The sequence below is a fragment of the Columba livia genome, chromosome 13, assembly GCF_036013475.1.
Source record: "Columba livia isolate bColLiv1 breed racing homer chromosome 13, bColLiv1.pat.W.v2, whole genome shotgun sequence".
Classification (NCBI taxonomy): Eukaryota; Metazoa; Chordata; class Aves; order Columbiformes; family Columbidae; genus Columba; species Columba livia.
Genome location: NC_088614.1, coordinates 17,673,207 through 17,697,490, shown reverse-complemented (window position 1 = coordinate 17,697,490; position 24,284 = coordinate 17,673,207). Strand labels below are relative to the sequence as shown.

The following is a 24,284-nucleotide window of genomic DNA, read 5'->3' as shown; positions in this document are numbered from 1 at the left end:
GACAAGAAAGAAATCTTTTTAAAAACACAAAACCAATCTACTTTATGTTTTAGTGTTAGCTGCTGAAAGCCTACCGTTTCCTACTTCTTCAAGCAGAAAATACGGAGAAGCGGCTAAACAATTTCTAAAGCAATTTATTTTATCTTGTGGAAAAATAGCTCATAATCCTGTAAGCACGGAATACAGATCTGAGGACGGCAATCACCGCAGCTGCCTGGGCTGCTGCTCTGCTGAGTGCTGCAAATCCGCTGTGTGCAGCACTTTTATTCAGACTCTGCACAACACAACACAGGTAGTGGACTCTCAGAATCATTGGCTGTGAATATTTCCAGTCTATTTAAAAAAAAAATCACAATCTTAGTGATATCTTCAACATGATTGTTATTTCTGCACATAGTTTATATTCCTCAACTACAGCAAAGCACATCTCAGTGGGCAGTTTACCAAACTGCAACACCCTGTTTTTTCCCATTGTTTCGAATTGCACAACATATAATTTTGAAATCTTAAGTTTTCCTAAGGAATCTGTAAAAAAAATTTGCTTCCCATTTCCTTAAATGCAGTGCACACAAATGCTGGTGGTTTTGGTAGTGAGTAATGGCTCCATTAGTGATAAAGGGGAAACGAGTTGACTAGTTGACCACACATGATCAAATCACATCAGAGAGGCACATGGATGCAATGACATTCCCAAACGCTGCTCATGTCAGTTGATCAGCTGAGGTATACAGGACTGAGAAATGGTAAAAAAAAATACCTGGTCCACACTCTGAAAAACAACATACACAGTGAGGTACATACAGAAAACGTCTGCATGGAGATAGACGATCTCCCTAAATAATTGTGAGAACATGCCTTCAGGGTGCTTCTAGCTACATAGATATTGTGTCTATGTTTTGTGCTGGTAGTTGCTACTTCGTTCCGTAAATGCAAAGTTTCAATTTTAACATAAGAAAAGTCTGTTCTTCTACTGTTAGATAGTAAAATCCATCAATATTCCTAATGGAAATACGCTATTCAACTAAGATCACATCTATCATGAACCTGAAAAGTGACCTAACCATGTCCCCAGACTACGGCACGGAGCAGAGCCGAGGTCTGCACTGCTCCCCGAGGACGCGGCTCCGCTCTCCGTGCGCACCCTCGCACGAGGGACCGCGAGGGGCAGATCCTCAGGCGCAGCCCAGCGCAGGGACGGCGTTACGGGGTCATCCCCGCTCTGACAGCCTGAGCTACAAAGTCAGCCTGCTCTACAAAACTTCACACACAAAGTTGAATGTCTGCTTACAGATGACTAACAGACAAAAATAAAGAGCCAGCGAAGATTATTTTAATGACAAGGCCAGTCGCGGAAGTGAAGTCTAGCCAATTTTAAATTTCTTTCGTTATATTTATAGTAAAAATAATCCAAAACATTCATGCTGACTTCCTGTGTGCTATTAAATGACCATATGCCAAATTATAATAGACTAAACAATTTTTCTGATTTGTCTCAGACGTAACTTCTGGATGATACATTTGGCAGAAGGCAGTCAAGAGCAAAGTGTAGCAATGTAATAATGGATGATTATGTTCTGAAATGTTTTGCAAAAGTATCCAAGTAAATATAGCAAACTCCCAGTCCAAATGGGATTTTAGCTGCAATTAGAATTAGCTGAAAAGATGAATGATTTATTTTACAATAATTTTATCATCAGACAAGGAAATGAATAGTTTTTTTAAATGACAGAATAAATATTGGATCATACTAGTTCTGGAGTTCAGAGTGCCTGAGTTTTGGGGGTAAGGAGGGAGCGGCAGGGGGGACGTGCTGGGGCAGGGGCTGCACCAGCCTGGCGGGGGCTGTCCTGCCCGAGAGCAGGCACAGCAAAGCCAACAAGGGCTGGGCTTTTCCTGCCCTTGGGACAGGGCTGTTCTGAGCAGCCTCAGCCCTCATACTCCATGGTTTAACTTAAATGGTTAGCTCAGAGACTTTCCTCCTAGAGCACTGTAATCAGGGTAATGAAAAATCAGCAGTTCGCGTGGAAAGAAGGTAGGAAAAAGATCTCCAGATAATCAGTTGAGTCCCACCTGAGCCCATACTGGTTTAACTACTTTGAAAGTTTTTAATAAAATACACGAAGTGAGGGATGTGGATTAGTTCTGTGCACAGCTGTTTCATTTCTGATGTGCATTGATGAATGTATGCAGAGCAGTGTGAATGCAGTTCAGTCTGGCATGTATTTTATCCTCTTGTAGATTGCTGTATTCAAATACTTGATGCCCAAGTATTTTCAATACCTTGATATAAATTGATATGAAAACAGTTTTGAAGGATCCTAGTTCTTGCTGCAGAAAGATATTCAGCCCTAACCAGTAAGTTTTGCACATCTTGATAACCTAATATTTGGTTTTACTTTTTTTTCGTGTTTAACAAAACTTTGTTCTCTTCCTTGACTCCTTTCAAGAAAATGATACAAAAAGGTAAACAAATTGCATAGTCCTTTTTGTTTATGAAACAAGTTAAAATACTGAGAATCAGTACCTACCACATTTAGCTTAATTCTCTCAATTACTTTTCCATTTTAAATTGTTCTGCATTATCAGACCAGGTTTTTAGTAGCATATTTATCTTGTATTCACTGTACAACACACTTGTTGAGAGGAAGGCATCTCTTTTTAATTACAAGAAATAATGTTGTGGAACATTTTGACATTTTCTATAGAGCATATCTAGTTTGCATGACACACGCAGCCACGCCAGTTCTTAAATCCTTTAGTACTGAAAAATGCCAAACCTGCTGTGAGATTCTAGGTACCCTGAATCTGGACAAGACTAGAATTAGGATTACTGCATTTTTGCACTGGAACTAGAGCATGCCTGATTTTTCCTTGATACAACTGCTTACGTGACATGCAGAATTGAGAAAGGTGCAACACTGGTGTATCATCATTTGCAGGGTCTACTTTACATGGAACAAGCTGAACTGCAGAATAAGACAGTAGCACGTTCTTTTAACTCTCAGCTGCATCCCAGCAGCTAAGAGCATTATGCCTGTCTTTCCAGTCAGGAAATCATCCCGTTAGGAGATGGGGTTTTGATTCCTCAAATGACCCCTTTCTCCCAGGGAAGCAGTGGGACATAGAGCTCTATTCATACACCAGAAGAGTTCCTTTAGTGCCAGGTCCATGGCCTTTACTCATTACATTCAAAATAGAAAAATTAAAAACTAAAGGACTCCATACTGAGCAAATTGACTTTATGAATATGAGTAACTCCATGAGAGCAGTCATGTATCTACTAAGAAATGAGCATTAAAGGCCAATATGCAGTAGTCTAATGTAAAACGGTTGTTTAAATGACAAGAGCTCTGATATCTGATACAGGAAAAGATTTTCATTCTGTATAAGTATCTGGTAAATCTCATTTTTCCCAATGTGTAATTCTAAACCAGACAGCCAGCGACTAACTCCCTTTGAGCCCTTCTGAAACACTGAATCTGCATTCTTGTTGAAGCATATTTCAGGTCTTACTGGAGCGAAAAGCAAATAACCCTCATCTGAATGCAAACTGATATAAATCTCTTGTGTCATTCACAAAACATAATTAGTCATATGAGACAAAAGTATTTAGTCTTGAAAAGGAAATTTCTGCTATTTAATGATACTTTGGAAAAAAAAAATCTTGTAGTTATTCCACTAAATACTGAAAACCTCACACTCCCCAAATTCGCACTCTGCTGTTCTGCATGGGATTATGATGCCATTGTAAAGGATTACAATAAGTTGCAGTTCTGCAGCTCCATGTCTATATATAATTTCATATATGGTATGCAAACAGCCAAGATTATAAGGTATCCTACTACAGAGGGAATCTAGGTCATGGGAAGATTCGTATGTACTAAATACGTAAATAAAATCTTTACAGAATTGGTGATTTTCATCTTCAGCAATAGAAGTTACCTTAAAAATGCTAAGTAAGTTTTGTAGAATCCTATTCTGAGTTCTGTAGAATCTTATGAAAGGAAATCTTAATCCTTTGCATTCTTAAATTATGTTTCATAGCACTGTATTGGATTACTGAGATGTTTAAAGCAAATAATCCCCAGCTGCTCCAAAGAATAGTTTTTGAAATGTAGCCATATTTCCCTGTAGCAGCTTTGAGACTCCGTATTAGAAAACCATGAACGGGGCCAGAAAATGATGGCTCTTTGAAAACAGAAGTCATTTTGCAGGAAAGAGGAAGAAAAATAACCTCCTGACTAATATGACGTGATGTATCCTTCAGTATCCACCTCTGAAATCATCATGGAAGGAAAGTATTTGCACTGGGCTTTGATTTAATTTGTACTCATTCAAGAAGAGTGGAATCTCTATTTGGTGTACCTCATACAAAGCAGTAGAAAGTGGGAAGATGGTACATTATGAAGTGAATGACACAGAAATAAGCCTGAGAGAGTGATATTAAAAGGTTTGGGAAATGAAAAATGGCTGTAAACAGAGTTTTACATTTACTTGCTGCCCTGGGGAGATCCACTTAAGATAAATGTGACAGAGGCTGTCTGTTTTTAAGCATAAACTCTACAGGAAAACAGCTAGCATAAGAAAGGCAGTCTTATTAAAGAACATGGTGATTGATAGAGTCATTTGAAGTAATGACTAAGCTCTTGGTAGAGTTTATTTTAAAAAGTAATTGTGTTCCTGTGCATCTCAGACTAACTGGAATTCTCATAATTTCCTGTATACTCGAAGGCCAATATAGCTGCAGCCTGTGTGCCTGCTAGTTTCAATACAGCTTGCTATTGTGTAAATGCCTATAAATGACACCCCGAGGAGGAAATAAATGACAACTAAAGTCAACTTACTTCCAACTACTAACACTGTACTTACATGCTAAGTCGACCCTGAATTGTTTTTTTCTCTAAGAATTTATGAATGGCTAAGTGACACTTTTGCTCTGACTGATGGTCTGTTTGGTTTATGCCAAAAATGATACAGAAAGTCGAGATGAAGGAGTGATAACTGAGAACCTATGAAAAACTGACTACAGGCAGGCCTATTCAGCTACCAAACCAAACCAGACCAGAAGGAATTCCAACAAGCAATCCATTTCTGTTCTGACCTATAATCTCTTGCTGAAGGGCTGACAGCCGCCATGCAATCAGAAATCTAAACTGAATCTGTGGTATCATACTTACAGCTTCATTTCTAGAGGCAGCTTCAGCAGTGCTGCTCAAATGCCAAACTATTATAGCATCCTGTGTGGTCTTTATATGACCGATGTGTTCCTCTACAAAACATTTTTAGACTTGGAATCTAATTCTGTTAGACTGCTTGATCCCCTGGTCCCCTTCAATTTGGTCTCCCTCAAGTAGGCAAGTTTCTGCCAAAAGATTGCCACTTCAGAAGCACATGCAAACCAGCCTGACAGCAGTTTGTTCGAGTCTAGCAACCGTTGTGGCTCTCATTTAGAGAGGTTCACATAATGAGATTCTCTGTGACACTTATCTTTATAAAACTTGACAAGTTAGTGAATTACTAAGAGTGTCTTTCAAATACATTTGCTAGAGAAAGAAAGGTGAGAACTAAATTTCTAATCAGAATCGTCTCCTTTTCTCAGTTTTCTTGGAGCTGCAGAGGGAAGAGTTCAGATCCTTCAGCCACGCACAGGTAAGGTCCTTTTTGATAGTTTGCTTAACTGTTCCAGTTTAGTGCAAATTTCTTCCATAAAGAGTATAAAAGCCACTTGGAGATTTTTTGAATGAACAATTGAATCAATAATTAATTTTTTCATAGGCAGAGATTGCCTGTGAAGAGACCTATTTTGCCTCAATAGCATGAGATAATAACATCAGAATATGCAAACACATTCCTAATACAGAGCCAATAGCTCTAATAAAGGAGACCATAACTGTTTAAGTACCTAATGGGAAGCTACAGCTGAAAGGACCAAAACTGCAAATTTATTATTTACAATCCATTAAATCACAAGATCGTAATTCAAACAATATTCGATTAAGTATCTTCTGAGATGTCATTGTAAGTAGCCACCACAGAAAATTTCCATTCAACATAAAAAACAACCACACAAACATGAAGAAAATACCACCTTCATCAGATAAGAAATTCCCTTTGGCTTCCAGTGCGGCCTGACCTGCTCTGAGCACAAATCAGAGGAACTATCTGTATTTTCAGTGTTCCAAAGCTATAAGGACTATTTTCCAGTATTACAATACAAAACCTAAAACGCAACAAGAGGTGCTAAGGTAATAAATTGGATTCTAAGCGTATAAATAGCACAGACACACACACATAAAAGGACAGGCTTGTCAGCTTGTAATTAAAATTTGTTTTTCATGCAAATGATACATTTGCAAAAAAGGGCAAATGATTCAGTATATTTTGCATGAACATAATTCATTTTGAGTTAAACCTGTTCATTAGATATTTCTAACTGATCATATGAAACACTAATACATGCCAGAGATTATGGACTGGCACTATTTCTGGCTTGTAATTACAGACAATTGTGACAAAACACTTCGTTTCTATTCTTCTGATAGAAACTATTAACAGCAATAGTTTTAAGACAGTGCCTTGCTTCAGTGCAACAACGTTTGGTGCCGTGTTATCAAGCAGAAGAGGCAAAATTTTAGTATCTTGACCCTATGGCTTGCATAAAAGCCCTAGTTTTAGAAAACGATGTCCCACAGAAAGTTCATAATGGGAAACTGGCAAAAATGGGCATTTGTTTAATTAGATTAGTGTTATTCATAGCTGAGGCTATGAATCGGCTATAATTACGTGTATTTTGGAAGTGCATTGTATGTTTTGGAGATATAAATACCTTTTGATCACCATTTTTCTGATACCAAGGGCAAGTCTTGACCTCATACTGCAATAATGAGGACTTGTGGCATTTATCTGCACCTTAGATGACCAGTCTTAGATTTCTGCCTCTCCGGTAGCCAAGGTCTTGTTTAACCACTGGGACAACATAAAAGTATTTAAGCACGAATCAATGTGTGTTCAGTCAGGTAAAGCTTTCACTTCCCATTTAATAACAGAAAGTTTTGTCCCTAATGAAGACCACTGAACTGCTACTTAAAAATGAACTTCTGAAAAAGAAAGAGGAAAACAACGTGACACTTGGTAGAACTGCTGAATTGAGAACAGTATCTTTTTTGGAATTACCTTAATATGACGCAATTACAGGAGAAAGAATTTATATTCATAGAAGAAAAATAGAGGCTAATAACAATAATAACAAGAATCAACGTGCGTGTGTGTATATATATATATATATATACACACACGTATATATATATATACGCACACATATATATATTAAAAAGATTGAAAGATTCAGTCGATAAGATTAGGCTTTTTTTTTTTTCACATTAAATATACCCTTACATTCAGCATATTTTCTACCAAAATATTCTGTTCCAAAAGTTGCTGGGGTGATATCACTATTTCAATCCAAGCAATTTCCTTTGAAGTCTCCCATAATGGTAATTAAATAAATTGCTCTTGGAGTAATTATGTTTTTCCTGGAAAAGGATCTATTAGGGTAAAGAGAGATGAGAGAGTCTGTTACCAAACATAATCTTTTTAAATACACTGGTACTTGTTACTTTTTATTTGAAAAAGGATGAAATACTTTGAAACTTTGGACCTTTTTAGTTTTTGTGAAGGAAAAGTCAACTTGACAGTTGAAATAAGAAGCAAACTAAAATGACTGCTGACAGTCCTGGGAGTGCATAGAGAAAGAAAATGGAAGTTGTGTCAATAGAAAGCTTTTAAAGACCATACATGTTAAGCCCAAGAGAGCTACTGTGAACTAGAAGCCCAAATTACCATGTTAGAAGCAAGGAGCTGGTGGACAAGATGAAGGTGAGTGAAAGCCCAAGACTAAAGAGCAAGTGTATTGTATAAAATGGCATTCTCCATGTGAGCACAAATGCATCATGCTAAGCAACCTGTAGCATCCACTGATTTAACCATCAGAACAGGCTGACATAACCCTGTACCTTGTTCTCTGGTCTAATCTGGTATCTCAGGCTTCACAGAATTCAAATGCAATACGGATGTGTCATGGTTTAACCTGCACTAGCAATGTAGCTACGATAGGCGCTCTCCCACTCCCACCCCCCAAATAGGGGAGAGAATCAAAAGGGAAGGGAGAAACTTGGATTGAGATAAACACATTTTAAGAAAATAACAAAATACTAATACACCACTAGTAAATAAATACAGAATCATAGAATCACCAGAATCATAGAATCATTTTGCTTGAAAGAGACCCTCAGGATCACCAAGTCCAACCGTAACCTAACTCTAGCGCTAAACTATATCCCTAAGAATCTTGCGTAAACACCTTTTAAACACCTCCAGGGATGGCAGCCTGTTCCAATGTCTGACAACCCTTTCTGGGAAGAAAGTCTTCCTAATATCCACTCTAAACCTCCCCTGGTGCAACTTGAGGCCATTTCCTCTTGCTACTTGGGAGAAGAGATGGAAAAAAGTGACTTAAAAACAATAACTCTGTCCCAGGGTGTTATCTCTTTTTCTCAAAGTCCAAATAATGATGGTGCTGGCTACAAAAAGGAAATGTTTATAACTGCATGAAGAAAATTAACTCATTTTCAGTCAAGCCAGCACAGGATGCTTGCTGGTTTTGTTCACATTATAAAGAATCTGGAGTTGTTCATTAAAAAGTCTATACAAAATTTCAGTGGGTATGTTTTTGTTTGTGTATAATGCTGAACACTCCCATCTTCCTTTTTCCTTTAAATTTCTTCAGTAAATAGTATATGGTTGCATAAGACTAACCCATATGGATTAGTATTTGAATTTCTTTACAATATCATGTACAAGGGTAGTGATGTAGTGCTCTTTGACAATGCCAACCCTATCTCTTCTTCCTACTTAAAAGACCAAAAGACAGTGTTTTCAACTCAAAAACTCACAAGAGTAAGCAAAAGCAAAAGAAATTATTGGGTACCATTTGTACTTCACCTACAATCATAAATAGCTTTCTGGAAATCCAGTGGTCAGAGAGAATAAAGCAGCAGACAGGCACCAGCTGGAAAAAACTGGATCTGGGGATTCATCCAAGAAGTGGGAACATCTTTCTGAACAGACAGACAGATTTCCTGTTCAAATGGAATGGCTGTCAGGGTAAACATGGCTTTAAAATTTCTTACTTTTTTTTTACCTTTTTGTGCAAGAGTTAAAAAAGCCCCGTCTGGCTTCAGCTTCAGTAAGTGAGCTTAGAATCGGATCCAAAGAATGATAAATATATTATAAGCAAGAAGAACTCATTATGAAGGTCTTGCGCAGGCACTTTTATTATTCTACACTATTTGTATACACAGCTATATCTAAACCCAACTATAATACATGACATGAATGATTTTGTAAGAATAAGATTGCTAATATGAATGTTTACTAAATTCCTGTTTAATAATGGGGTTTCATTAAATAGTGTAAAAAATAATTTTCCACATGTAACATGAACTTGTTAGAATTTCAGAGCTTTGCAAGCCAGTGAAAAGGTGTCACCATTGCTTGCAACATGGCCCGGGCTCTGTGTGAAGCTGACAGCACAGCCCTCAGGACCCATTAGGACTTGTTAGGCTTTACTGAGACTTGTTTTGGCCTGCCTGGGGCTGGGGTTTGGTATTTGGCTGTAACAGGTTATCTAAGGTCCAGGTGACTGTTGTTTCATTTAATTTGACTTTTTTGCTTAGCTTTGGATGTGTTGTAATACAGTTGGATTATGTATATAGTTGTAATGAACAGATAAGAATGCAAATTCGCTATTCCATATAGAATGAACTATCTATGACCCTCAAATAAAATGCAGCATAGAGACAGGCACGGGGTGATACGAGGAAATTTGAAAGTCCAGGTACAAGACGACAGTGGAGGCCCCAGGGCTGTAAACTGCTCACTAGAGGTCAGCTACTGGCCACTGAACGAATGCAACCTTGGAAGCTCCACAAACCCAATTTTAGAGACAAAACAGAGAACAAAGGACAACATTCAATACACGTAAAACACACCATTCACAGTAAAACTGCATGTAATGTGGAACTACAGGAAAATTAAGAAAGTGCAAGGTGTGGAGATGTAGAGGATTTTAGCAAACATAAAAATGACTCCAGGTGGATTCTGGACTGAGGAGGAAGAAGGAACCATCATTGTGTTGCTCTGGGTCACAGGGGCCCTTCATCCCCTTCCTCTCCTGGAGACATCTGCCTGAGAGGCAGCTGATACTGAGCGTGATGCTGGAGAAAGTGCTGATACTAGAAAGTCTGTGTGTATCATTTTAAGTGTACATAACTTGTCTAAGAGCTCAGCATGGGTGAACTGATAATTCTTTGGTTAGACTGTTAAGACATTAAGTTAACAGTATATTCTTGGGTTTATACATAGGTTTTGTCCCTTCGGCCTAATGAGCTCCACAAGCTATAGCATAATAGACTGGTGGAGACCTCAAGCATCCTAGTCTGAAACCTGGATGCAACAGACTGTAACTGCTCACAGGCAAAGTAGCTCAGTCGAACAAAAGACAGTGTTGTCAACCATGTGTGAGCTCACGTTAGAGGAAACAGAGTCTGTGCTGCAAGGAGGCAACAGCAGAAGTAACGTGGATAATGACCAGGCCAACAGAGCACAATCTCTGCTTAGGGGAGTTGGTTTTGAACAGTTAGTAAACCACTACCATTCTATTCTTTGCTGGGAAGTTTTCCCACTTAAACATTTAATTGATCTTTAGATTTGTTAAATGAAAGCACTTCTTAGGCACATCAAATCATTAGAGATCTACGAGAAGGAAAAAGGGTCATTCCATTTGATGCGACCTTTCCTGAATACACAGCCATTGTATTATTCTGTTTATCCTGCTAGCAGCAAAGTAGCAGTAGCCACTGGGTCACTAGTTTTACTGTGAAACAGCACAACACAGTCTTTGTTGAGCTTTCCTTGGAGTGAGTCATTGTGATCCAGTGACAGGCTGTTCCCTGGGATGGGGCTGTTCTCTCCTGTGCGTTACGCAGGGCAGGGGGGCAGAGCAGACAGAAGCGGTACCTTTGGACACATGAAATGAAGAAGATAGCAGCGAAGTTTGCAGTTAGTAACCAGTCTTGAAACGAACTGCTCATTAGTGAGCACTAAATGTTTGTCCAAACACATTCCCTTTAAAAATTAAGAGAAATATTTTTCGCTCTAACATTCTGCAATTTATCTATGTTGCTCACAGGGAAAATATGAAAACAGGAGGTTGAGGGAGGGTCCTTTGCTTGGTTAGTTATTTTTGCTTCAGTGGAGCCTCAGTTCACAAAATATAGCTTATAGCGTGAAACTAAGCCAACATAGCCAGGAGGCCTCTCCGGGTGACCAGGCTTTTGAGGTTACATAATCTGTTTTTCTATTTTGGGGGGAGAGAAGGGAGAATGGGAGGCCAAGTCCCCAAGTTCTCCTGTAAAAGTGGGTATAAACCTGTGAAAGTACAAGGGGATCAGATCCCAGAACCATGACTTTTCAGCATTTTAGGCTATTGTTTCTAAAATAAAATCATGTTCATAAATAGAATCAGAATAGCCTGGAGGGTCAGTCCTGTATTTGATTCCAAACATGATGTTGGCTCAGAGTTCCCCTTTTCTGGCCTCTCCTGTTATCCCATTGAATTCATTAAAAGGTTGTGGCTACTGGCCAAAAGAAATGGTTAATGCATCCCAGAGCCCATATTGTTTGAAATACCTTCTGAGACAGGAATTTATAGCATTGCTGTAATAAAACTCAGATTTCAACATTGAAGTATATAAGTCTGTGTTCTTGCCACACATACCAGAATTATATAGACAATGTGAACCACGAAAATCTAAGGAAATTAGGAAAATACACACTAATATCTAGAAAGAGGCCATTAGGACTTGGCTATACCTTTTAGAATAACCTTAAGCAAGAGATATATTGTGCATGATGTTACAGGTAGTTGCAATGGACCTAAAAGAAATGCCATTGAATCACAAATCCTTTGTCTTTGCCACACTGAAGTACAGCAATTTTAGACTGGTCTAGAGCAATTACTAGCTTAGATAAGAAAAGGTGGGACCGAGTCCTGATTCCAGCCTTGCTTTGCCCCTCCATGCCTCTGCCCGTCTCCATGCCTCTGCCCGTTAGTTCCATGTAGTTGTATAGTGTGCCCTATTCTGTTCTCTTTTATGTGTGTTTGTTATTATGCATTCAAAGTATAATGAAATATGTGCCTTCCATCCCCAAAGAGTTCATATTAATCTTCCACAGGAATTGCTTTTATAGGCAAGAAACTGTATAGCTTTTTCCTGTAAAGGAGTAGAAGTATAGACTTTGCCTAAAACCTTGGAACAAACCTTCATTTATGAGACAGGGGAATCATTTTTATTCCACTACATGAATTCAGTGGGCTGCCACAGGCCAGTCATAATCTGTTATTGTTTCCCTGCAACCTTGTACTATTAATTTTTCTTTTTAATGAACTGTCCAGTCTAGTTTAGCTATGGGAACTATGATGGAGCTGCAGTATAAATGGTTTATGTCATGCCTTTGTCAAAAGGCTTTCCCCTACAGCACTAGAATGTAATTGAAAAGCCATTTTGAAAGAAAGTAACTGAATGGTTGCAAATGCAGGTTGTCAGGAATAAGTGGGAAAATCCTTTGCGTTACATTAGATTTTACCAATCACAACTTCTGTGTTTTTATTAGTGTTTATACAGATTAGTAAAGCCACATAAATTGCATATGTTTGCATGGTTACATTAGTAAGTATTCCTGAAAGATACTGAAGCCATTTTTAAGTTTTTCTTCAACTGTGACTAACAATGCAGTAATTGGTTTGGTTAAATACCTCAAATTAATTAAATACACTACATTTTGTTTTATTTTCTAGCATACAGAATATGCCCATGTTTGAGACAGCATAGTAGCTTCTGAGTGGAATTCAAGACAGTTTTTGTTGCATATGAAACTCTGAATGCCTCAGTAGATAGCAGTCTTTTTATATATAATGCATATGTACAAGACACATAATTTAGTTTTCTCTTATGCTTACTTTTTCCAGCCCTTGATCTGTGTGTTTGTTCTTGGAAGCAGGATGGTGTATGTTTTAATAAATGCTATTATCCTTGTTTCTGTTATTAAAACCCAAAGACAGCAACTGTAGAGAGCGCGTATGGTTAAAGCTGACATCATTTTTCTCAACAAATCTCCATCAAAATTCTTTCTGACAGACTTTGCTTTAGCTTTTCGTTCACATTTCTCACCTTTAAAATAACTATGGAAATTTTGTCAGAAGTTAATTTTATCAGAACACGTTTTTCACAACTAAACCCAAGTTGTTTTGACTCACAGTGATTGGCTATTTGGTAATTTTTAAATTTTTTTTTAGTCAATTTATCAACCTCTTAACACCTTTATCTCCCCTTACGTCCCATCTCTGTGTTTGGTGCAGTGCAGCAGGAGTTTGTTGCTCCGGCCCAGTGGGCAGATCACACTGCAGCCCAAACAGGGCCGGGATTTCCCAAAACCTGGGAAAATGCAGAGATGAGTGTTTGATGACCCAGTTGTTTCAACATCTGAGCTGAAACAAACTTTTTGTCACTGAGCCCTGAATTTCAGTTCAGGTAAAAGTTGTTTCCAACAACAAACTACACACTTCAACAAAGCCAAGATTCTTTCAAGGCAACAGTGCCTTCATACAAATAGTGTACTCTTAGAAAGCATATAGGAAAATCTAAAATGTCCGTATTATGAGGTATTGTGACTAACAGATAGGACAGTGTGAATGTATTTCCCATCTTGATGTCTTTTAGAAGTCTTTTGAATTTATAACAAAATAATCATTCTTCGTTGTATCCATTTGACCACAATGTATTTTATAATGACTCTAACAAGATTTCCAAATATTTCCAAAGCTCAAGTGAGTCTTGAAGAGCCCCAGCAAAGCAGAGGTGACAAATTCAGGCTCCATCTTGTTACACAGACTATGTGAAATGAGACTGACACCAGCAGATTGCTCTGCTTAACATTTCACTCTCAGACTTGATTTTACGAAGGACCTCAGGATTTGTTGTACTTTGGAGCGTCATCCTACTAAAATCAAAGGTTTTCCCCTCATATATGAGCTTATTTCAGACTACTAATATTCATCCAAAAATATATGCAATAAGCTAATCCTGCAGATATACTAGGTGTTTGTTGTGTGTTGTAGTTCTGTGGCTTGAAGTTGAGAATGCAAAAAATTCAGGTCTTAAAACCGATGTAAACGTCTACCTGTACAGAAGAGAGGTGAGATGTGTAATACAGGTTAAAGCAGGCAATTGGGTACGTAACACTTTCTGTTCCAATACAGAGGCCTCATTAAATGTCTTAAGACAGGGTGATTCTAAGTAACTGGAGATTAATCTTTCCGCATGGCATTTGTGCAGAAACAAAGCTATACAGCAGTTTCCTTCCAAGATCTACTTTGTATGTCATGCATACCTTGTTCTTCCCATTATAATATAGACTCTGTGAGAATTAAAAACAAATAATAAAAAGGTTGTTATAAATGAAAGAGGCAAGGTATACATTAGACAACACTGATTTATATATATTACTCATATATAATGCTTTTCAGAGTAATATTATTGAGAATAAATTTATCTGTTGTGCCTACCCTCACTCCCTCCAGAACTTCATTATAGAAAATCCATCCAAGCAGTATAGGAAGGAAATCCCTAGTCCGGATTTCCCACTTAATGAAGCTACCGGCATCTTCCGGTGTGACCCAGCAGCCAAGCCTGCGTCCAGCTCCCAGTGAGCTCTGTAGGGCCTCTCTGTCCGCCCTCTTGTTCTTTGTTCCATTAACAATAGTTAAACATGAATATTTACCTTCTCAACTGTTTGATTATCTAGATACTATAACAGGAAATTTGCATTCCTGAACACGCACAGCTGGAAACAATTTAAGAAAGGAAGATCCTTCAAAAGAAGAGACTTTAAGAAGCATATGGATGCCCAGGTTTACATGATAATCAACAAAAGCGGTGCTTATTCCTCCTCTTTTGCAGGGAGGCACTTCACACTCCAACCAGAGGGAACATCCCACCGTCACTCTGCAGGAAGCTTTCTTTCAGAAGTGATTTGCTCAAACACTACATGTAAAGAAGCCGACAAAAATAGACACAACAGTTTCTCAGATAAGACATGAAAAAAACTTGAGTAAGGACCCAGTTATCTCATATGCTACTGAGAACGATGGGCCTTCAAGTTTTCCTTTAGGGTTATTCCTCACAGTCGTTTAATTTGTAAAAAACTAATCTACTTGGAAGTGGAGCTCTGAAGTCCAGAAGAGTATAAAGAGGCCTGAACTAAACCTTGAAGTGAGATAGAAGAAAACGCCAGAAGAGACAAACTAAGACAGCAGTGAGCAAACTCACGTAACTCCACACGGAGGGGAGACAGAGAGAAACTGAACACATAACTAAAGGTATTTTTGCTATGTCTTCATGATACCCTTATATGAAACATGTCAGGAAGTTTTCAGTCAAACCAAACACTCTAACTTAAATCTATTGAAAAGCTCTATGTGAACAAGAACTGAGCATTGTTTTCCAGCATTTGGCCATTATGCTTAGTGAATGACAGGATAAGAATCTCACAGGCTGAGCTACAGCTCTTCTAAGAAGCAAAGGAGTTCACACCTTTTGCACATAAATTAAACTGAATGCTGCTGGTATCACTGTCAAATAGACTCTCTTTCAGCCTGATGCTAATTGCTGCAGTCTACCTTAAGTCGGTGGATACCATAAACACATATCTTATATAGCTGCTCACAAGGATGTGTAAGTATATGGCCAATTTGGCTTCCAGAAATAAGATTATCATCATTCAAGGACATCTCCACAGAACTGAGGCATCTATCAAGCAGAACTTGAGTGCACTGAATGTAAAAAATGTGAATGAGTCAGCTAGACAAAGAGCTTTAATATCCTGGCTTTGTACTCTTTATCCGAGACATTTCAGATGCGATCATCCCTTTGATTCTGTAAAAGTTAAAGTATTTACATATTTATTATCCATTACATTTCATCTCTTTCTGTGTTAATTAAAAAAAAGCCAACCGACCAACCAACTACACAAACAACATGAATGCTCCTGTAAGTGGACAATTCTCACCTCTGTGGAATCACTGGTTGCAGTAATAGCACAACTGGAAGTCACAGAGGATATGGAAAAGGCATCAGAGCAGCAGATATAACTGGTTTTAGGTCTAGGCTTTTCCATATTGCTCTTTTTCCACAATTTCCACATTCACTTTCTCTGAAGCCTAAGTCACCACTAAATTCTTTTTCTAACCCAAGCCTGAACAGTTATATTAAACTCACCAGTATTGCACAAAATATTGGAGAAATAAACCAAAACCAAAATTAATTACTCACTCATGCAGGCGTAGAATGAGAAAAATATGAAACTTTTTGACTGCTAAAATTAAATTTAAAGCCTAAATATTAGAAAATTTCTTACATTTCTGCTCTTCAGTGCTACATTGCTGTGAGTTTTCAAGAGGTTCTCTGGATGTTTTAAACAAGAAATGAAACAAGTGTGACCCCAAAAACACATGGTATCAAACTGTGCTTTACAAACGCAGAAGGATGGTCAGTGTCCTCCAGCGTCATCTCTCCTGAGTGACAATCAGGACCAATAGATAAACTCTTAAGACGAATGAGCAAAACTGGCTGACAGCACACATCAGTCACTGCAGAAATGTTCTCTGTATTGTACAAATACTGTGGACACTTACAGAAACAAGAGGCCAGCTATGCATATCTGACTTCACTCGGATCATAACATTTGGATGTGCTACTTACCTTCACCCACTGGAAACTTGTTGCCAATTTATGTAGCATATTCCACACATTTGAAATGCCACTTAATGAGACTATGACGCCAATGCAGATGTCAGCTTTCTGCTGCCACTTATCCAGCACTTCAGCTCCGGCTGCAAAGAATGAAAAAAGTCCATTTGAAATCCAATGCAGTGTAGGTACCGTAATAAAAAACAAGTCTAGCCTATAAACTATCACAGCAGCCTAAGGAGAGTTTAAAGACTAGCATTTAAATAATACAAGGAGAAAATTAATAAATAGCTTTTACCTTAACAGACTTACTACTGCAAGAATGTTCCCATAACTAAAATGCCGGAGGCCATATCAAAATGCCTTCACATCTTTTTCATTATCTCCTGAAAAAACAGAGTTCTATGGAAAAATCTGTCCTGGGAACACTATCCAATACAAGACATACTGCAGGGAAAAAGGAACAGCTGCAGATATCATTAGCCAACAAGATGTGCTTTGAACATTTCTAAGTGCTCTGAAGGCATATTAGAAAATTAGTATTTTTACCGTTATGATGGAGAATGAAGTAGGTTATTTTAGTAAGTAGAACTTCTACTACAGTATGGAGAAGCTCTCTAGGGTAAGACATTTAAAGTGAGAAAATAAGCAAGAGGTGCCTCTGCCTATAAGAAGTCGTTCTGATGGCTAAAATCCTTTCATAACGGGATAGCAAGTTGAGGCAGTCTGAATAAAGGTTGCAGAAATGAAAAGAAACCAGCTGAATAATTTCTTATGAGGTGAGTCTTCTGTTGAATTGATATGAGCAAGTTAAGAATGCTCAGTTTCACAGAGCGGTCCCTCATCGTCTTGTGTTTCTGACAACAAGATCCCACACAAGTAAAATTATAGTTGATGTGACTGAAGGCAAAAGAAATGCTGTGTGTGATCTTGTCTTATGTACTGATGTAGACAGCGTATTTCTGATGCTCATTAGATACCTTGATAGAGTCTTAAATGGGTACTAAATGAATCCTAAAACTAGGATTCATGCTCACCAGGGAAATCAGGCTAGATTACCTGGTACTTTCAAATTTATTAATTGAGAATTTCTAGGAGCAGTTATTGCAAAATAGTCTCTGTAATTTGGGTTGATACATCCAAATCAGTATTTTTCTGCAGTATTTGACTCTTCAAGCTGTTTTATCCATATGCATCCTCCATTTTATACCCACTTTTCACCCCCATTATAGCAATCAAGTTTTGCTTGCAAAATATAGTTCAGCAGCACAGGCCAAATTTTGAAGTTGCTAGGCAAAAGTGTTGAGGAGAACTGAATAGGTATTGACTGAATATTAAATATTCAATATTGCGATATTGCACAAACATATTTCACATTTAATTCATCAACAGAAGAAATAAAATCACGTGGCTTCTATTGCCAGTTGTGACTGCAGATACGTTGACCTACTGTTTAAAAAAATTGTGATACACATTCAATAAAATACACATTCCTAGAAAGTGAGTTTTGCTAAGACAAGCTCTATGAAGTAAGTCACTAATACACAAAGCACTTGCTTTATAAATATACTCTACACATGCAACATATCTGTGCATTGAAGTATATATGGCATTTGAAACTATGCTCATTTTGCAAGCCTTTTCTTTTCATAGAGGACCCGTTTGAACTAATGCACAATTCATATGAATTAATGGAAAGACTAAAACTGAAAAAAAACTTTCTCATTTTGATAATTTGTTCAATATCTTCACAGATGACAACATCTCTACAGATGACTTTGCAGCTCAAGATTCCTTTTCGCCCAAGACATTTTAAGTTGCTTAGGTAAGTATTTCTCAAAATATCCTCTTACATATGCCTGTGGTCTAATTTTTTCAAGATCTGCTTTTGCTTTTAAAAGCAGCAGATAGTTGGTAATCCATACAATACAGTCCTCAGCCTGACCTGCTACGCTGTTAAGCTTCATCCTCTACACACACCTGACCACCAGACAGTGAAGTGCCCACGTACATCCTAATTTAACTACCAAGTAAAGGCTCCGTTTTCCAGCTATGCTGCATTTAAACAGACCTCAGAGTCTACAAAACAATATTTGTTTGTAGCACTAATCATTATTTGAAGCAAATAAACCTTTACATTAACATAAAGCAAGGAATCTCCTCCAGATACCTATTTTCCTGAAAAACATGATTTAAGACTGCTGAATGATTTCCATCGTTATGATATCACAATAAATAGTTCAGCTGATTGATACAAAGGTATCAGATACTACTTTTACTGCGTGTTTTTATTTTCTCCTTTTCTGCTGCAGTTGAATGTGGCTTCATCAGCAGCAAGGTTCTGCTGACTCTATAACCTTTGCAGAAGAGACAAAAGCCGAAAGAAAAACAATTGATGTATTTACAGAAGGCTGTTTCCAAGTTCAATTATAATTACATGAAAACTCAAAAAAACATCCATTAAACAGTTCCAGTGCTCCAAAGAGGTTTGACACAGTGGCACTTTATACCAAATCTCCTAAGAACTTATTTTTTCTTATAGAATAAGCCGTGGCTTCGGAGTTGGTTTATACAAAGTGACAACTTGAACGATTTTGAAATGTTGCTAGTTAGAGGGGGAAAAAAAGCCCAAACCCATTGTCACTATGGTAATTATTTCACAATGCCTGATGTTAAATGGGCAGTCCTGTGGCCTAAGAAGCAGCTGAATCCTGCATTGTTCTTGCATGATAAAAAGATTTGAAAGTCTGAAAAGCAGAGGAACGGAATCTCACAGCTTCTTAGACTTCTCTCTGAAAGGGCCATTGTAACATCATCATAAATCCTGGGCTCCCCAGGCACTTGACAACTAAAGCAGTGGACAATAGAATTCTTGTGTTGAACAAAACACTCCTTGTCTGCCAAAGGGCTTATCTGCTTCATTTACAAATGTCTTTCATTGTACCAAAATAATTCCCTATTAGAAAAACTATTAGCAACAGAACTAAATAAATATTCACAGCTTTGTAGTCTGTTTGGCAAAACGAATAAACTAATACAATCAAGGACATGCGAAATACGAGATTTAAATCAAGGAAACCCAAAACAACCCCAAGCCTCCATTTATTTTCCTGTCTTCATCTTCCTTTTTCCTGATTGCAGGGAATTACACTGAATATACATTTGTCTCTATGAGAAAGACGTAGGTATATTGCACTCATTAAAAGAGATTAAAAATATTAGAAATCTGCAAAGATCTCAGCTTGGAGCAAAATTGTATCCAACGTGCTTTTAAAGTTAAATAGTTCCAGAGCAGCAATTACAGAAGTAAACTTGGGAACATATCTGAGAGTTTAATGAAACAGAGACAAAATACTTAAAACTGTAAAAGGATTAAAACTGTGGATTTATAACTACATATGTTTAGGTCCTTGTTACTGAGAGCTTACTGAGAGACAAAGGCATTAGGGACCAGTTTTTGAAATGAAATGGTCACCAGATTATTGCAAAGAAAATTTTGGCAGCTGTCACAGAAATGAGACTAAAATATCCCAAATATATACATATATATATATATATATATACACACATATGTAACTTCAATAGGCATTTCTAACATAGAATTCATTGCATCAGGTTTTCACTTAAACAGTTACATTTTACTAGAAATGTGCTTGTAGAAAGACAATATACACCATACACAATTATTAAGGAAAACCCTACCAATCTAAATTATCACCCAAGCAAGAACTATTGCCCATATTCAAAGTGCCGGAGTGATCTGTACAGCAGAATTAAATCCTGAAGAAGTTGAAACTTCTTGACTGAATTACTGATCATAAACTTCTTAAACAATTCCAATATGGAATAAATATTTTTTACATAGTCCAGGCAAATGGGCTGAGTAGCTTTTTTTCACCGTGTCTAATTACTACAAGGCTACAAAACACACAGGTTATTTCAATCTTGCATATTAAACAGATATTGAAGTGGAAATTTAAATATTCAGAATATGCGCAACACCACTGCTAGAAATGAAAAAGAGTCTAACAACATGTCAAATAAAAATAACACGTTTGAGTTCACTATCATAAGACAGAATCCAAGATCTAGGAACATGTGAGCTTTCCATAGTTCCACTGTGAATTTGCAGTCTGCCCCTGCCACACACCACTTAACCTTAGAGCCATTTCTAAAGGTGTACAAAGGCACACTATAAAACATTGCACCTATGAAAAATGTATTAATCAGTACAAAAATCAGAGGAAAGAGGCCTGAGTTCAGACCTCCCACATGCCAGCTGAGTATTTCTACTGCTCGGGTGCAGAGCTTCACCTTTTCCCTCTCATCTTCCCTCCTCAGTGAATAATTAACTGTTCTAAAGATACAGGTAAAAGTTCTGATTTAACATAAAGTGTAAACCTGACTTCTCATATGCCATTTTTTGATGTTTGCTATTTCGTGCTATGCATCGCCAAAACTCCCCTCCTCCTGAAGCTGCATCATCTGTATAAATATGATTTGCATAAAGTTATTCTGATTATTTAGGCAATTTGTAATTCGGGACTATGTCTTCAACAAAAACTGTTTCCTGCCACCTCTTATAGTTTTATTCTAGTTCCTACTACATGACATGCAACGACACCACATTTTTACATAGTCAGCAGCCTCTGTTTAGGTATAAAAATGGAATTTAAGTCTTTTAGTGCAAAACCAGCATTTAACCCTGCTAGAGAATATATATCTGGGTGCCTTGACTAGAAGGGTAGTGTCCTTGGCTATGTATATATTGCTCCTGCAATCTATTATCTTAGCATCTAAATAAGCTTATGCTCCAAATCACCTTCCAGGAGACTTTATCTTTTTCCACTTACTGTGGGCAGCTAAGTTAAGTTACATGAATCCCCACATGCAGCAACCAATACAGCATCCTAGAATAATTTAGGTGGGAAGGGACTTCTGGAGGTCATCTGGTCCAGCAGCACCAATTTCAAAGTTGCTTTAGGTAATTAAGGCTGTTGCTTCATCAATGTTAATAGCTGAAATTAGCAGCATGACCAAGGTCTCTCTGTGTGGACATAAATGCTTTAAGCGCTCGCCAACATATGCTGAAAGACATTTACATGAAAAATAATAAACAAAGGGCATTGCATCAGAAATAATCAAAATAATTTATATAATTTGCCTTATAAATTCACATGCAATTACAGGGTCTACTGGCAGGTCAGAACCAATGATTTAATGACTGGCCACATTTCAAGAGGGACTGGGAGATGTTTGCACGGCTCTGTGTGTGTGCTCCGGAGCATCCGGACCCCTGCAGCAGACCAAAGGTGCGCCTGGTGCTGAGCAGCAGTGATGGAGGATCACGCGCTTCCTCTCGCATTGGCTTCCATCACCTCAGCGCTTCAGATTGCTTTTATTATCTCCTGCTTCTGAGGTAGGAAAGTGTCAATATCTGTATCCTGGAGAGGCTAAGTTTTTAACCCATGATTTGAATAAGAAACCTGTCATAAAATGAGGTTTGAAAAAAGATGTTGAACCAAACAGTTGTACTATTTCTCCAGAAGGAAAGAAGGACCTTGTCACCCAGTGGTATGCCTTGTAGAAGACAGGACACACAAGAAAGGCAGGACATGCAAGAAAAGGACAAAAGGACAAAATCAACAGCTGCAGAGAAGGTTTCACACATACAGGGTTCTGTTCAAAGCAGGTAAACAGTCCCTTTCTCTTTCTTGTGAGCTATTCTGATTTTATATTCCACCCTCTGCCAAAATACTTGCCCTTGGTGTTCCCACCCCTTCACCGTGCTGTTGAGTGCTGACTATCATTCAGCAGGGAATCAGTGAGCCTGACCACTTCACAATACCGGGCACTGGAAAGTAAGTGACCCTCCTGAATACTGAGCTGTTAAGACATGAAGGCCACAAGCCACGGCAGAAATTACCAAAGTAAAAAGCAGAATAGCTGTATGCTCTTGTGAGAGAAACAACTACATCTTAACACTTTTCAGAGTATTATCAGACTGCAGACTAAAGCCCAAATCTGTCCAAGGCCAAATTAAATAGCAGTTGAAGTTCATGTGGGCTCACAAGGAACAAATTAGCTGCCCTCATAAAAAGCTCTTTACAGATCACATGAGCACCCAGACCCTGTGCTTACCCAATACAATATGACTTTTTAAGTTCTTTCTTGCTTTTGGGTCACAAGTGCCTGAAGGCAGACGATAGGCCCTTGAGGATAAAGTCTGTATTAATTAGCCTCATGCTGCTCCAGTCCCATCCTATCCAGGTACTAAGAATATAAGTGGATCGGGAGGCCCGAAGGCAGACATGTTCTGTCATTTTAAATATCATAAATCAAGCCCTCCATTTCAATGTTTCCAACTTCTCTGAGTTTGTTCTAAAAACTAAATTTGGAAGAAGAGGATCCACAGCAAGTAGATACATACTTTTTATACATACTTGCCCATATATATATATATAGATATGTATATATTTTATACAACTTTTTCATTTTTTCATTTAAATTCTCTGCATTTAGAAAAAGTCTTTGTTTGTCCTCAAAAAGCTTAACTTTTTATATTTGCTATCTAACAAATTAAGTGTTTGTTCTTGAACCACCACCAGTAAAATGCTCATATATATTCTCTCTTGGATAAAAATATTATACATACAAAGCCTACAAAATCAGTTACAACCATTACAAGAGGCACAGAATTGTCCTAAAGCCTTCTAAGTCATGCTGGAACTCAGCTTCCACCAGCAGCTGATGTCATAGACTGTGAAAGTGGGGTCTTGTCATCATTAAAAATACTATTTATGGCAAATTTTCCCTGCAGATTTGTTTTCTTGTTTGTTTCCTCCCCTTTCCATTTTCCCGTGCATATTCTTGGTGCTTTTCTTCCAATAAACAGAAATGGTCGGATCCTTCGTCTAGAACAAAGCTATAGCAAAGGCTGCCTTCACTAGCATTTGGTGCTCTATTTATCTTATTCTTTCTCTGCTGCCAGTTTCAGTAGGCTGTTCTCTCTTTCTTTCCTCTGGCTTTCTTCTGCTCTCTTTTATCAATCCCTTCTAGTGACCTGAAAAGAAATCCTAAAAATGGAGAGTCACTGAAGTATATGCTGAATGCCCCTATTAGTCAAGCTGTAGGGGACACGCAGCACTGAAAAAAAAATTTAACTAACCTTTCAAAAAATCTTTATATAAATGTTCCACAAAATCATCCTGCTGGTTCCAGGTCTACTGGAGACACCCAAGAAAGAAAAATTCTGGGACATCAGAGATACCATAAAGGAGAATACCTCAGAATTCGTCCAAGAGACTCAAGAGAAATGGAGGTCTTTGGTCTTAGGGACATTTTTTTCCTACCTTCTTCCTTTTATTAATAAAGAAAAGAGGGGTTGTTCAAAGTCGCCATAGAGATCTGATGTTTCTC

At 37.9% G+C, this 24,284-nt stretch overlaps 1 protein-coding gene and 1 long non-coding RNA gene across 7 annotated transcripts in view; one reads left to right on the top strand and one right to left on the bottom strand.

Moving 5' to 3' along the window:
* The window catches only part of CDH11 (cadherin 11), a 354,337-nt gene that overhangs the window by 24,127 nt on the left and 305,926 nt on the right, over positions 1–24,284 (bottom strand). For 5 of the 6 annotated variants that reach the window (XM_065028464.1, XM_065028466.1, XM_065028467.1 and 2 more), the window contains one exon: positions 16,878–17,008. The exons of the other annotated variant lie outside the window; for it this stretch is intronic. The gene's annotated coding sequence lies outside the window, so the exon portion shown is untranslated. The remainder of the gene's footprint in view (positions 1–16,877; positions 17,009–24,284) is intronic. 6 annotated transcript variants of the gene reach the window in all.
* Positions 18,632–22,637, top strand: LOC135575313 (uncharacterized). The gene is made up of 3 exons (XR_010465829.1): positions 18,632–18,690; positions 22,055–22,284; positions 22,412–22,637. It is a non-coding gene; the product is annotated as an uncharacterized LOC135575313 (long non-coding RNA).